Here is a 14867-nt window from a genome sequence, read left to right as displayed (position 1 = left end):
ATGTACTAGCGGATAGAGGCCTGTGGCAGCCTGTGTCCGGCCCCCACCATGACCCCCCTCACCCCACCCCCTATGTCTGACATCAGACTCAGGTGGTAAGCCATGGCCCCCGCGTCTGACATCAGATATGGGGCATGCTCTAGCTCCTGAACAGGGCCGCACAGCTCCATTTGGGAGCTAGATCAGGGCCAGTGCCTTTAAGGCAGGGAGAGCTGCTCCTGGCCATGCTGCAAATGCAGCGCTGGCCATTTAACTCCTGAACAGGACCACACAGCGTCAGATGCAGGGGGCATGTCAGGGCTGTGAAGGACAGCAGCCCGGGTTCTTTGAACCCAGTCACCCAATAGTGGCTACACCCCTGGCCTGATGCATTACATTACATACAGCATCTCATCAATGAGCTACTACAAAAATATGCTGTCATCATGCAGATCTCCTGAACTATACTGATGCCATATTTTTTGTGGCATATGGTTCTCAGATAACCTGCACTAGATTGTAGAGGCCCTTTCAACCCTGGAAAGTTGCTCAGTTTGACACCTATTGCCTGTACCTCAGGCAGAGAGATGAATCAAATATTTTATTCCATCCAAGTATTCAAGATTAACTTCTTTCAAACTGAAAAGTCAAATATTAATAGCACGTATACAAACTGAAGAGCCCTGCTGGATCAGGCTCAAGGCCTATCTAGTCTAGCATCCTGTTTTTCACAGAGGCCCATCAGATCTGCCTCTGAGAAGCTCACAGGCAAGAGGTGAAGGCATGCCCTATCTCTTGCTGTTGCTCCCCTGAAACTGGTATGCAGAGACATCTTGCCTCTGGACAAAATAATGGAGGAGAGGTCGGTCAATAGCTTCTAGTTTGGTGGCTACAGGCCATCAGTTTCATGGGATGACCCCTGGTTCTAGTATTGTGAGAGAGGGAGAAAATTTTCTCTATGTCCATTCTCTCTACTCTATGCATAATTTTATACACCTCTATCATGTCTCCCCGTAGTTGCCTCTTTTCCAAACTAAAAAGCCCCACATGTTGTAGCCTTGCCTCGGAAGGAAGGTGCTCTAGGCCCCTGATCATCTTAGTTGTCCTTTTTTGCACCTTTTCCAGTTCTACAATGTCCTTCTTAAGATATGGTGAGTGTTGGAAGTTAAGGACTTTGCGCTGTCTCTTGTCTCAATGACAGTGGAGGACAGACTAGTGAGTCAGAGGGCTAGAGAGTCAAGACATTGGTCATCCCTTCTCTACTGCTCTGACACTATCCCTTTGGAAAGTAGATTGCTAATCTCAGGGACACTTCCTCTCTCTTCTCTTCCTGTCCCTTCTACCTTGCAACATGCAAGCAAGCTCCTCTCCCTGCACCATGTGTGCAGAGAAGATGCAGAATCCATCTGCATCCAGCTAGATAGATAGGTTAGAGATCCTAACTCCTCACTTTCCTATCTAGAATGGAGTTCTCTAATAAATGCTTTATATATTGACTTGAAACGATTAACTGGCTCCAAGTTACTTTACTCTCAGCATACATGCATGCCTAACTAAATCCGCCGTATTGTGCCTCTGTGCACTCTTCTATAATTGAAAAAGGGTTTCTCTACCAGAGAGAATTCCCAACAGACAAGAACTGTACGCACTACTTTAAATGTGGCCACATCATAGATTTGTATAAGGACATGATAATTTTAGCATTTTTATCTTCAATCCCCTTACTAATGACTCCTAGCACAGAATTTGCTTTTTTCACAGTTGCCACACACTGAGTTGATACTTTCAGTAAGCTGTCCACCATGACTCCAAGATCTCTCTCCTGGTCAGTCTCTGACAGGTCAGAACCCACTGGTGTATATGTGAAGTTGGAGGGGTTTTTGCCCCAATGTGCATCTGTAGCGAATAGTGGATTTAAGCCCAGCCTTTGTCTCAAGGCAAGTCCACGTGGTGGGAATAGAAATGCTGATTCATTCCTGTCATGTTTGCTCAAAAAATTCCTTTAAAATGTAACAATTTCTTGGTAATTGTTGCCACCACACCCACTTTTAACAGAGTTTAATCCCTCCCTGGTGTGGGCAAAATTCCAGGGAAACTCTCCTTCATTTAACAATGGAAAAATACAGAAAACCTTCCATGTGCAGTCTATACATGAAGAGGAACCTTAGTGAGGCAAGTCTCATGATCAATGAGACTTGCCATTAGGGGGTTAGCAGGGAGAGTGGGTTTAGTGGGGGTTAGCAGAGTGGGGATTAGCAGGGAGAGTGGCCATCCACATGACTGCCGGCTCCGTCACAGGGCCGGTGGGGGCTGTGGGGATTGGGGACCGCATGGCCCCCAGAAGTTCCAGGATGCCCCATGCAAGCACACGGGGCATCCCAAAGAGACCCCTGAGACTTGGAGGCTGCTTGCAGTCTCCCGGTCGGGGGTCTACTCATGTATTGCCATGTGCCGCATCAACACATGAGCAAAGCACTGAGGTTAACGGAGCACTCGCTCCATTAACCTCGGCTAAGGGGAGCGGGAATTAGCAAGGTTTGTTGCCGGGAGCCACGCAGCTCCTGTTGCAGCACACGACTGCCAAAAAGCGGGCTAGGCTTCCTTAGCCCACTTTTTGGCTATCATAAGAATCACCTCGGTAAGTTGCTGAACAATTAACATTGAGGCATGTTTGTACCAGAGTAAAACTCCTTTTTCCTGAGTTATCAATCCACAGAGGCAGATGAAATGTAAAGAACAAAAAAAGAAAAACTTTATTCAAAATACTACAGACCACTTCAGTCTGAGGCTCTCTCAGCTTTTAGTTACAGAAAAAAAGAATTACTCAGTACTTTATAAGATTACTTCCAAAGAACACCCCAGCTGATATTTAGAGTGGCACACTTTTAAAATTGTGGTTAAGGATAATTGCAAGGATAATTCAAAAAGCACCCCCAGTTACAAGGAACCTTTAAAAGCACCTTTAAAGGGTACAGAGACTTCTACAGTCTCAGGGCTCAGGCTAGAGTTTCTTAGAAGGTTATGTTACAAAATAAAACACAATAGACCAGGTGTAAGGATTCACACAGCACCAAAATAATCTAACGCAGGCTAAATAATACACGGTTCCCTGGCTAAGCCTTTCCAAAGCCAAAAACCCTGGCTTCCTTCCTTTTTGAACTCATCCCAAACTCTAGGAGAGAATTCAATCTTCCTGCAATCCTGTCTCCCAAGGATCTGCAGATGTCCTTCCATGAGAGGATTCTTCAGGCTAGCTTTTGACCATGAGGCAACAAACTCCATTGCTCCTCACAAAGCCTTCCGCCCATCGTCTCTCCTCCCCCTCCTAGCTCCTTCTGAGAAAAAAGACCCCCTTTACTTCCTGCTGCCAGACCTCTAGGTCCTGTGTGCTGAGTGGCTGATCCCTAGAGGTCACTGCCTCACAGACAGGACAGGGTTCACTTCCAGTTCACTCCTTAGAGTAAGGGAGGGGCTGATTGCTACAGCATCACTTTATTGCTTACATTGAACCACAATTGCCATTTTATTGCCCACTCACCCAGTTTGAAGCTCCTCACAAGCTGTTTTGGATTTCACAACCCTAAATAGTTTAGTGTCATCTGCTTTGGCCACTTTGCTGCTTACCCCAACTTCTAGATCATTTATGAACAAGTTAAAGTGCACTAGTCCCAATACATAGGGGTGTAGCTAGGGGAGAGGGGGCCTGTGTTCATCCCTCTCTCTGGCAGCCCCCCAGAGTGAGAGAGATAATGAAGAAAATAGGGAGGGGTGGAGCTGGAGGGCCCTCTGGAGCTGGGGGCCTGTGTTCTTTGAACCCTTTTGCTCAATTATAGCTACGGAATACAGATCCTTGGGAGACCCCACTTCTTTTTTCCGTTCATTGTGAAAACTATCCATTTATTCCTGCTGTCTTCCTGTCCTTCGGCCAGTTACCATCCACAACTGAACCTGTCCCCTTATCCCAAGACTGCTAAGTTTATTCAATAGACTTTGGTGAGCAATTTTGTCAAAAGCTTTTTGGAAGTCCAAGTATATTGTTCCATAGCCATAACTATTTATTTTGCAAACTGATCTGTGAAACTCAATCACACTAGATACAGTAATAATATATCTTTGAATTATGCTCAATAAAAAATGAATAGAGAAAGCACCTCTAACTGAAAGTGGAAGAACAGAGGGCAACACTGAGGTACAAGGGCTGCAGCCATCAGCAAAGACAACATAGAACTAAACCAAATAAGAGAGCAAGGATTGTAAACATTTTCAAGTTCACCCAAATACTGCCCTACATTTTTGCTGTTTGGGAGAGAAGGAATGTGTCAGCATGTGCAGAGGCAACTCATTAACATTCTCAATCTCGATCCTCATGGCCAGGGCAGGGCAGTGGGGGAGGAAATGCAGTGAAACACAGGGCTCAAAGCCAGGAAGAGTAGCAACCTGGTGATTCTTCCTGTCTTCTCCATTCAGGCTGATGGCCTAGAAAGGCCTTGCACTGCCATCAGCCAAAGCGGGGAGAATGTTCACTGGAGAAGTGATAGGAAGAGCTGCTGGCACCTGTTGAATTTCTGTGTGGGTTCATTCCCCTCCAGCTCAATGCCAATTGCCAAACTGGAAAACAAAGAAAAGAGTTGGTGCATGGTGCTTAATTTATAAAGCAAGAATTATATAAGAGACTAGCTTAACCCATGCAGAACATCTGCACTCTAGAACTTGATTGCTCCCCTCACCCTGTACCACAGGCCCCTCACCTCAGAGATCTCTCCACCTTCACCTGAGCCACACTCCTCCATTCTGTTGCTTCCATTCCCCTCACCCCTCTTGGTCACTCCTCCATCCCTTTATTCCATTTCTCTCACCCCTCTTGGTCATGGCTGCACCATTGTGGCACCTATTGGCCAAGCTGAAGCCCACTATTCCCAGAGACCCCTGCACCCGAGCCTTGCACCTGCTCCTACCCACAGGAGGAGGAGCAGCAGCAGTTGAATGGGCCCTTCCTTGCTGCTGCCACCACTGCCATGGCCGCTCATTCTCCTCAGGCCACTGACAGGCCTGGGCCCGTTCCTCGCCCTCTCTTCTTTTTCTTTTTCTCTCCTGTCTTTCTTCCCTTCCCTTCCCTTCCCTTCCCTCCTCCTCCTCCTTCTTCTCTCTCTCCTTTCCTGAGTTAACAGATCTTGTTTATCTTGTTTCCTTATTTAATTCACACAACAGCACCCTCCTTCTCCTGAAGGGGCTCTTTCCTCCCTCATGACCTCTTTCTTCGCAGAACCCTGCCCACTATCCTTTTGTATATATTGATTCCTCTCCTCTACAATCAAAAATATCTTCTGACCAGTAACAGTTGCATTCCAACTGACCTTAACCATCACAGGCTCCTCCCTATCTGCATATGGAATCCTTACTACCCAATCACCACCGTGCTTCTGCTCATGAACTCTCACAAGAACTGCCACACACGGGATTAGCCACAGGTATGCCTTAGAGAATTATATATAGAGATTGTACAAAATCTTAATAAATAATTTACTGCTTACATGATGTGGAAGTTAAGGTGGCCACATTTTTTAGAAACACTTTTTAGAACACAAGTGAAAATTGTAGGCACTCTCATCTTAACCCAAAAGTTGTGTGTGTATACATATACACCTGTCAACTCTATACATCTGCTGAAGAGGGCCCTAGTCCATAAGTGGTTATGATAAAATGAATTGGTAAAGTATTTTGTAGCACCTTGAAATTGTTAGATTTATCATAGTAAAATGCCATAAAATTATGAAACCAACTTATAAGTAATAATCATATACAATTTTACCACGTATTTCCCTCTCATTTCCTGATCTGCAAATAGGAGTGTTAAATACAATATTTGGTTGGCAGTAATCAAATATACATATTTTAATGTTTATGAAGAGACCATTTTTCATGAGCAATTTAGAAACATGAATAGTTAAAACTGATTATTAAGATCAAGACTTTTTCCAATCAAATGTTTCTAATTAAAATCAGTTCTTTTCAGGCTAATCTGCCTTGTGTGGAATTGCTCATTTAACTGACATCCTCATGAGCATGGCACTAAAAATGAAAAGACAATAGAAGACACAAGAACAAAACAATACTTTACAGAAAATTCAGCATGTGTACCCAGAGTAAAGACAGCAAAGGCCAGGAGCAGCATCACAATGAATGCTCTGGAGGTGTCTATTTTTATACCAACTGTCTAGGCACTTTCTGTTTAATATTCCCCCCACCAAAAAAATCCAACTTTTTTTTTCAAATCATCAGACACACAGTTCTTGTAAATGCTTCCCCCCAAAATGTCTCTGCTGAGCAATAAGTAACATCTCAGTTCAAAATATCTTAGATGCTGTTTTTCATAATTTTTGTCACTTAAAAACTAGAGAATGTTACATACAACATATGACCTTTATTTACCAGAGCCAGGGGGGCGGGGGCATCAGTTTGCTTACCTGTAACTGGGGACTGGTGGGGGCTGTGGAGCCGTGGTTGGGGCAGCACCAGGAATGGCACAGTTAGGCCCTGCCTCGCCACAGCCTGAGGAGGGCGTTGGGCAGGATTTCTTCTTTTTTGGCAGCTCAGGCTCCTGTAAGAGGGAGCTCTTCTTTTGCTTTGGCCTCTGTACTGGAGGCAGGGAATTTCCCAATGAGGAGTGCCCTCGGATAGTTGGGTCCACCAGAGCCGGTCCTGAGGGAACCAAAGTAAATAGCCCAAAGTAGCCATTGACACAGGAGCTGCAGGCTGCGTTGATGGCCACAAGGGGGACTCAGAGGACATGTCAAAAGTCCAAGGCCCCTGCATATGGGCCAGTTTAGTTGCAGTGGGAGCAGGATTTTTGGGAAGAGAATAGTCTGCCAAACTGCTATAAGTAGAGGCCTTAGTGGTTGAGGAAAACAGGGCTTGCGTGGAATCTGGAAGCTCTGTTCCGGTGAACCTGTCTAGTGAAGCACTGGCAATGAACACAGTTCTGAATGAGATGAGTCTCCCCTAAACAAAACAGACCAAGTTGGTGGCCTTCTGAGGATGGAAACTGGGCTCTGCAGGAGGAGCAACATTTGAAAGGGGCAGGCTTGTCAGCCATAAAACACCCTGGGGTGGGGGAGGTCTGTTTTCTCCCCACAGGGAGAGGGGGAGGAAGAGGTACGGGCAAAAATGAAATGCAGGGGTTTTTTGCATTTTAACTACCACCCACCACAACCCACTCTGGGCCACCCTGGAGCCACCTCGCTGGGGAGTTATAACTAAGGTTGCTGAAATCCCCATTATTCCCTATGGGGGAAAGCTTAAAGATGCATAAACTTCAAAAATTCTTTTAAAATCACCCCTTTGCTCAATTACTTTGAAATTTGGGTGGTAGCTTCCACCCATTGGGCACTATCACCACCCCACTCTTTTGGCCCTGGGGGCCTTTTTTATCCAAATCGATTCAGATTCAGTAAATTCAGGTACAAATCGAATCTGGGATGATTTGGGGGGGGGTCAGATTCGGACCCAAAATAAATTGGGGGTGTTTTGATTTGGGTACAAACTGAAATGAAAAAATCAATTTGTGCACAATTATTTGTGTAATATTTTCATTCTAAGACAAATACTGTGTTTAAATCTATATTAAAGATCATACATTCATGAATGTATGGTGTTCTATGCCCCTTCAATTCTTTGATTTGCAAACAGGTAACAAATTTGGTGTTCCTCTGAAGAAGGAAGGTTTTTCCAAAATGGGCTTAGTAAAATCCCGGGTCAGCCTATAAAGATTTTGCTTGCATTTCCACGACATTTGTTCCAGTACATAAATAGTTATTTACACAATTTGCAACTGTTTTCTGGAACCATTATGAATATGCCACTGCGCAACAGAGGATTATGAGTATGCTACTGTGCAACGGAGGACTGGAATTGCAATAAGTTTCAAAGGACTTATTTTCTGTATTCTCACGGTTTACTTCTGTATCATTTAGGCTGTTATATGCTGATGTGGTTATTATGCTCTACATGGGTTTCAATATAGCTACTCCATTCAGCAGATAGATGGGTTGTGCATATTGTTCATGGGAACAACTTCTATTTTTTCTATACATTGACCATATATGTTTTTAGGCTGCAGTTCTACCAAGGGTATTTCAGCTTTGTTTCAGTTTCCTTTTTTCATCATTACCAGTGTGCACGTCATTTTTTGGCTGTTTTGTATGCTTCGCATGCACCCCATTTATTTTTCTGCATCCCAGAGGTAAGCACCCTTGGGTCTACAGATATTGTTGAAGTACAACTCTCATTACCCGCAGCGACAATTTGTTCAACAACAACTGGAGAGCCAAAGTTGCCTACTCCTGCTCTACCCAATAAAGCACTCCATCAGTTTCAGTGTCCTTTTTGGTTTAGATGTATCCATGTATTGAGAATCTGTTCAAGTAGTTCCATGCTTTAGATCAGAGGTTCTCAACCTTGGGTCCCCATGTTGTTGGACTTCAACTCCCATAATCCCAAACCAAAGGCCACTGGGGTTTGGGATTATGGGAGTTGAAGTCCAATAACATCTGGGAACCCAATGTTGAGAATCCCTGCTTTAGATAATATTCTCAAGATCTTTATCATTAGCAACTGTAACATTTGACTAGAAAAAATTATGTTTGGAATGTTTAAAAGTAAGCTTCATTTGTTTTTAAGCATGTAGACAATACTGAGCTAATTGGGCCAATGGTATAAGGCAGCTTCCTATGTTCCTATATTTTAGAATGCCAAATATTTTAGTAAAATTTAGGGCACAGTTCAGCCAGAGTTAAGTCCCATTGTTTTCAGAAAAATAAGCATGTACTTAAATCTCTCTCATTGGGTTAGACTTCATGATCAAAATGCCACCAAAAGTTGGGAAGAGGAGGCACACACACTCCTGATACTAGACTGACTGAGCAATGAAAATGTCAGACAGAGGACTGGGAAGTGATAGTTAGTCAGCACAGGCAGTCAGCACTGATGTTCCTAGATTTGGTCAAGGGTGGAGGAGGTTGACTGCCTGGGCTGACCAATTACAATTGCCCACGCACAATCATGCATGATCCCTTCCTGGTCCAACTGACATTTCCACCACCCAAATGATCATTAGGAGCATGTGAATCTTCTCTTCCCTCCTCCACCTGACTTTCAGTAGCACTTTGATCAGCCCACTGAAACCAATGAAGAGGATGTATCAGATAAAAGTCCTTATGAGCCTATGCTAGATACTAGGGGTGTGCACAGAACTGGCTGGTGCGGTGCGGTTCAAGTCCGGACTGGACCCAAACTGGACCGGGCCAGTTCAGTCTGGCACCCCCTCGAAACCGCCCCCCCCCCCAAAAAAATTCGGTTCAGTCCAGGGTTGTTGGTTGTTTTTTTTAAATTATTATTTTTACTTATCCCCTTTGGTGGAGTTGTTGGAGGCGGCAGCGGGGGGTTGTCCACAGAGGTTCCCCCACCACCACCCACCAGCCTGCCTTCCTGGCCAGCTCTTCAGCCAGTTCAGGCCTTCCCCTTCCAGCACGGTGGCCATTTTGAAGGCTACCACACCTGTGCAATTGGCCTCTGCATGGCCTGGGTCATGCAGAGACCAATTACGCAGGCACGGTGGCCTCCAAAATGGCCACCACGTCAGAGGGGGAAGGCCCGAATGGCCCAAAGAGCTGACTGAATGGCAGGTATAGACATGAAGGGAGGCTGGCGGGGGAGGGGGAACCTCCACAGACCCCCCGCCACCGCCTCCAACAACTCCCCCGAGGGGAGTAAGTTTAAAAAATTGTTTGTTTTTAAAAAGTACACACACACACCCCCGAACAGTTGGGGGGGGTCTTAGTCCAGGGTCAGACTGAACAGGGGATGGTTTGGTTCAATCCCAAATGGTCGAACCGAACCAGTTCGATGTCAAAAACGTTCGACTTCAAACCTATTTGCACATTTGTACTAGATACTCAACAAGGAGATGTGTCCCTGTTGATTCTGCTAGATCCATCAGAGGCTTTTGATATTATTGATCATGGTATCCTTCTGCATCACCTGGCACTTGCTCGCTACTCTGCTCCCTCACATGCTTCTCCCACCATTACCTCGGCAGTCTCTGAGGTAAGGGTGGGGGCGGGAAGCCCTTCCTGCTTCCCACCAGCTGGGAGGAGCCTGGCAAGAAGAAAGTAGGAGCAGCGTGTGAGGTGATGATGGGAGCAACACAGATGTGGGTGAATGGATGGCCCCACTCTGCCAGGACTCGGGGCTGTGCTGTAGAGGGGCCACCTGCTCTCACTACACCACTGTTCTATTGTATCTGTTTTGATTTTGTAGGCCACTTCCAATTCACTTGGTAATTAAGTAGGGTGAAAATCTTTTAAATAATATAACTTTTAAAAACTGAGAAATCTCAGGGGAAATAATGTGGTGATTCAGCAAAGATTCATTATACTTTAGAAACCATTTTCAAATCCATCTGCCTTTGAACTTCAGACAGTACAGCTCAAATTAAAATAATATCAGATCGATCCATAATCTAACAAAATAAGAGCAGGCCCAGATTAATAAAATTGAAGACACCAACCTGTAATGCCATCTCTGAAGCTGGGTCAATGATTGGAGACCGAAAAACGTGTGTGCATATATATATATATATATATATATATCACTCTGGAGGAAAATTGGGATGCAAATCTATCAACTAAACGAAGTTTTATTGCCTTTTCTTCTAAGGAATTTAACAGCATTATCAATCAGCTTATGTATTAAAAAGTTAATAATTTCCCCGATGGTAATAGAGAAACCCTAGGATATACACAGATATTTTACCTCATTTATATTTACCCCATAGTATATGTTTACAAACCTAAACACAGACAGACCCCAATACATGGACAATACAAGGACAACTGTTTGCACAGTTGCATTGCTGGGTTCCAAGATCATACTTCATGTAAATTCTAACATGTCTTCATATGAGCATATTTTTAGTGCACATAATTATTTTGGTTAATTTTCTTCTTCACAACAATTTTAATTTCATAATTTGACTGTTTGGATTTTTACTCTTGAAAGAAAGTTCATGATCTGTGTATATTTTTTTACAGCCAATCAAGCTTTCCCTTTTTAGTTGCACAATTCTGAATAATCCACATTAAAAGGGTTCATTTCTTTTGTATCCTTTATGTACCATGTTCAGATATGTTCATTAGTGTATGCATTCACTCAACCATGATTTACAAGTACATTTTAAGTATAGAGGATATTTCATTTAAGCAAAAAAATCAAATCCTTGACAAGAATATTACTATTTTTCTTTAATACTGAATTTAACTCAGTCTTTCTCTGTGCTGGCTGCTATAGAATCTAAATAGTTCGCTAGTTGGAAGTATTTTTCCACAAACAGCAAGATTAATAACCCAGTAAGTTGTGTGTTGGTGCAGTAGTTTATTTGAGTTATTTTCTTCATACACATGGGCTGGAAGCTCAATACGTTCATGTGTTTCTTTTCCAGAACAAGGGACACATTAATGTGATCTATTTTCGCACTAAAGTCTTGTCTCTTTTTGTTTGTGTGCAAAATGATCTTAAATCTGTTTGCCTGGATCAAAAGGAAGTAGTGAAGTTGCATACGTTTTCTGCAGTTCCTTCTTGCATTCTTCCTTGCCAATGCCAAGCCAGGCTTTGCAATACCCAGAAATCTGTCTGTCTACCAGAGTTACTTTCAGCTTAGATACTGAAGGCTAAGCTGAAAATGGCCTCCCCATGGCGAATGACCCATGTTCAGGAATAACAAATGCAACTTGCTGGTTACATAGATCTACATAGACTTTCACCATCGCATTGCAGGTTTTCACATCCACGTTCATGTTAGCTGGTGATGAGGATGTAAAGATTCCCTACATGACTGCAGCTATCCCCATGGTAAGCAGCTCCATATTTTACTGTCTTAGGCTCACAGCTAGGTTTGCCAACTCTGACTGAAATTATATGCCTGGAGATTTCCCCCCTCAATACTGATTCCCCTCCTCACCTTTTAACAATATCAAGCCATTAACATCTTCAGGATTGCTTTCAATAATTTCCTGGAGCTTGATGCAGATCCCTGGAGACTCCAAGCCACTCCTGGAGGGCTGGCAATTTGAGTTCACACATGTGAATATCCTGCCACCAATGAATCTCTCTTCTAATTAACCTTTATGTCTTCACCTGTAATAGATGGTTAGGAACTTCAGAGACTTTGTAAGGTTAAAAAAAATAATTATAATTTGTTGCAAATGATGGTATTATAACGATCTATTAAATGAATAAAAGATTTTAAAATTAATGGCATTGTTGTTTTTATAGAGTAGAGTTGATTTACTAAAGGGGTAGTGATGAAGAGCTGACCTAGTTCATCTCCCTAGCCAAAGCTCTAGCCAGTCCCCTAACTCCTCCTGTCCCTGGTGGAACTTGCACCTGCCACAAGTACACTTTTCTTTTATAAGACTTCCAGGCCTCTCTGGTGCTCTAAGCCCAGTCAGACTCTTATAGGTTGGAATGGAAACTTCTAGCCTTGAAGGTTCCAGAAAGCCTTCCCTTCTCCAGCTCAAGGCTGCCAGGAATCCTGAAGTCTTCTTTTAAATCTTCTTCTGAATCTCTGGACCCCAGTCAAAAACAACTCAATCCTTTTAAGATCTGGGGGGAGCACTGCCAGTTCAGCAATGGCAGCAAGTGGAGTAGGAGCAGGGATGGACTTGCTCTCCTCCACGTTAAAGGGGACTGGGGAAGCCCTCGATTTTAAAGGGATTGTAGCAATTCTGAAGCCAAATCGTGTTTCACACACATCCCTACTCTTGGCTTTCCTTCCTTCCTTAGTAACAAAAATGACTGCGTAGCAATCTTCGTACACATACACAACCATTCTCTGTAAACTTCCTGGGGAAGTTGAAACAATTGAACATGTTTTGCTTTACTGCTCCTTTTATAGGGACTTACATTTAGAACTAGTATCTCCACTGTTGGCTCGTTTCCCAGGAAATTCGCCTAGCCAACAAGTGGCTTTCTTGCTTGAGGACAGCATACCTGCCATTACTCGGAAAGTGGCGGGTTTTTGTGCAGCAGCTCGAAGAGTGCGCCAGTTTTTAATTAACAGTCCTAGTGCTGCTGTATAACCTTTCAGTTATAACATTGTTGATGGGTTAGACTGTTGACTTTTTAAAAAATATATTTATATTGTAATTGTATTTTTCCCCCTTTGTTGTGCTGGTCATAGACCGTAATAAACTTTGAATGAACGAGGTTCCAACCTCCTTCTGAGCTCCTTCTGAGCTTCCTCCTTCCAAATACATAAATAAAAAATAAAAACCATTCTCTATACACAGTTCCCAGACCGACAGAAACACATTATCTCAGTGTTAGACCTCCACTCATGCAATGTTTATTTTCTTTGTATAAACAATAGCAAACCTTGCTAATTTAAAATGTATACAGAAAGTTGGTTCTTCTCAGTCTTCCACCTTGCACCTGCAATTTTGCACACGCATTCTTCTGCAATAATTTTCTGGGTCTAACATTTGCATCATTTCCTATATTCTCTTCTCCCACGTGCATCTTTTCTATCTCTCTATTCTTTTGCCTCCACCCCCACCCCACCCCTTTTTCTAAGCCCGTCTCTCCCAGGCCATTTTATTTTCTTAGATTCAGGAAAATACCTGGTGTGTAAGAATCTTGCACTACTTGGGATCTGAGGAACCTGCTGAGATGGAAAATGACTAAGACCATGTGGTTCATTTCCATCACAGCAGGTGTCATAAAGAAAAAGTAGGAGCCCTATGCTTCCTCTCATTTTTCAGTCTTGAGAGGCAGTTGCTAACAGACAACCACTGTTAAGTGCCAAAGCCCTCAATGAAAAGAAAAGGCTCTTCTTTTCCTGAGTGAATTAAAAGTGAATTTGTGCTGGGGCAAACTGTAATTCCAAGCTACACAAGATCAGTATGCTCTTTTCATACATGTTCAATATTTCACTACTAATACATCTCACCATGGCCCATTCAACTCATTGTAGCCCTATAAGTCTGGTTTCCTTGAAGAAGGTCAAAATATCATGAAAAAGCAGCACATACAGTTCTTAAGAAAATGTGTCTAAAGTGGGTCCCACCCTGTGATAAGACCCAGTAAGGCCGTCACTTCAGGCGGCAGACCCATCATCTGAGCCACAGCAGATTTCGTAACCTTGCCACATGACTCTAGTGCTGCAGCTGCTCACAGGTCATCTGCTCACTTTGCAGTCACTCTCAGCACCTGTATATGATGATGGCAGAGAAAGCAGAGGTATGCACCTGCTTGTTGCCCTTGCTGCCACACAGCCCAGCCATATGCCAGATGTCTCTTCCTCCCACCTCTCTGCTCACCCTCCTCCTGAGGGCTTGGCCTGTTTCACCCCACCTTCTCACTCTACTCACTTGCTTATGCATATTCACATTGCAAAAAAAATGACTGCACATCAGCAGAATTTTCACATCACTCTTAGCAAGTGAGCTAGATCAGCAGGCAGCACCTTGTCCTCATGTGTGACATGACCAGAGCTAAGATTCTAAAGTAGAGAAAAATAAGGAGGGAGAGAGAGAATTAAAATCTCCTACAGAAAAAACGAGAATGAAATTAATGTAATCTATTTTTATCCATAATGAAGCTTAAAAAGAAAAAAATATCTTGTTACATTTTTATGTCATTTGTTCATGCACTAAGAACTGTGACACTTGGGAAAGCCAATGTAACATATTGTTCTACAACATAATAACAAATCTAACTATGTGAGTCAGCCTGCGCCTGAAGTTCATCTGATCCAATCCCGCCCAATGTTACTGGAGCACTTACCTTTCTTCTCTCCCCATTCAGAGTCTGAGGAATAATAAGAAAGAAAGAGG

General features: G+C 43.4%; 1 long non-coding RNA gene across 1 annotated transcript; it reads right to left on the bottom strand.

Annotated features, from left to right (window-relative positions):
- Positions 1 to 4132: 4132 nt before the first annotated feature.
- LOC128348885 (uncharacterized) lies at positions 4133 to 14535 on the bottom strand. Its single transcript, XR_008318402.1, has 3 exons — positions 14403 to 14535; positions 11993 to 12168; positions 4133 to 4587 (listed from the first exon to the last, which is right to left on the bottom strand). It is a non-coding gene; the product is annotated as an uncharacterized LOC128348885 (long non-coding RNA).
- Between the last annotated feature and the right edge of the window lie 332 nt (positions 14536 to 14867).

Source organism: Hemicordylus capensis, chromosome 3 (genome assembly GCF_027244095.1).
Source record: "Hemicordylus capensis ecotype Gifberg chromosome 3, rHemCap1.1.pri, whole genome shotgun sequence".
Lineage (NCBI taxonomy): Eukaryota > Metazoa > Chordata > Lepidosauria > Squamata > Cordylidae > Hemicordylus > Hemicordylus capensis.
The sequence above is the reverse complement of the archived record's forward strand: the minus strand, read 5'-3'. Positions and strand labels throughout refer to the sequence as shown.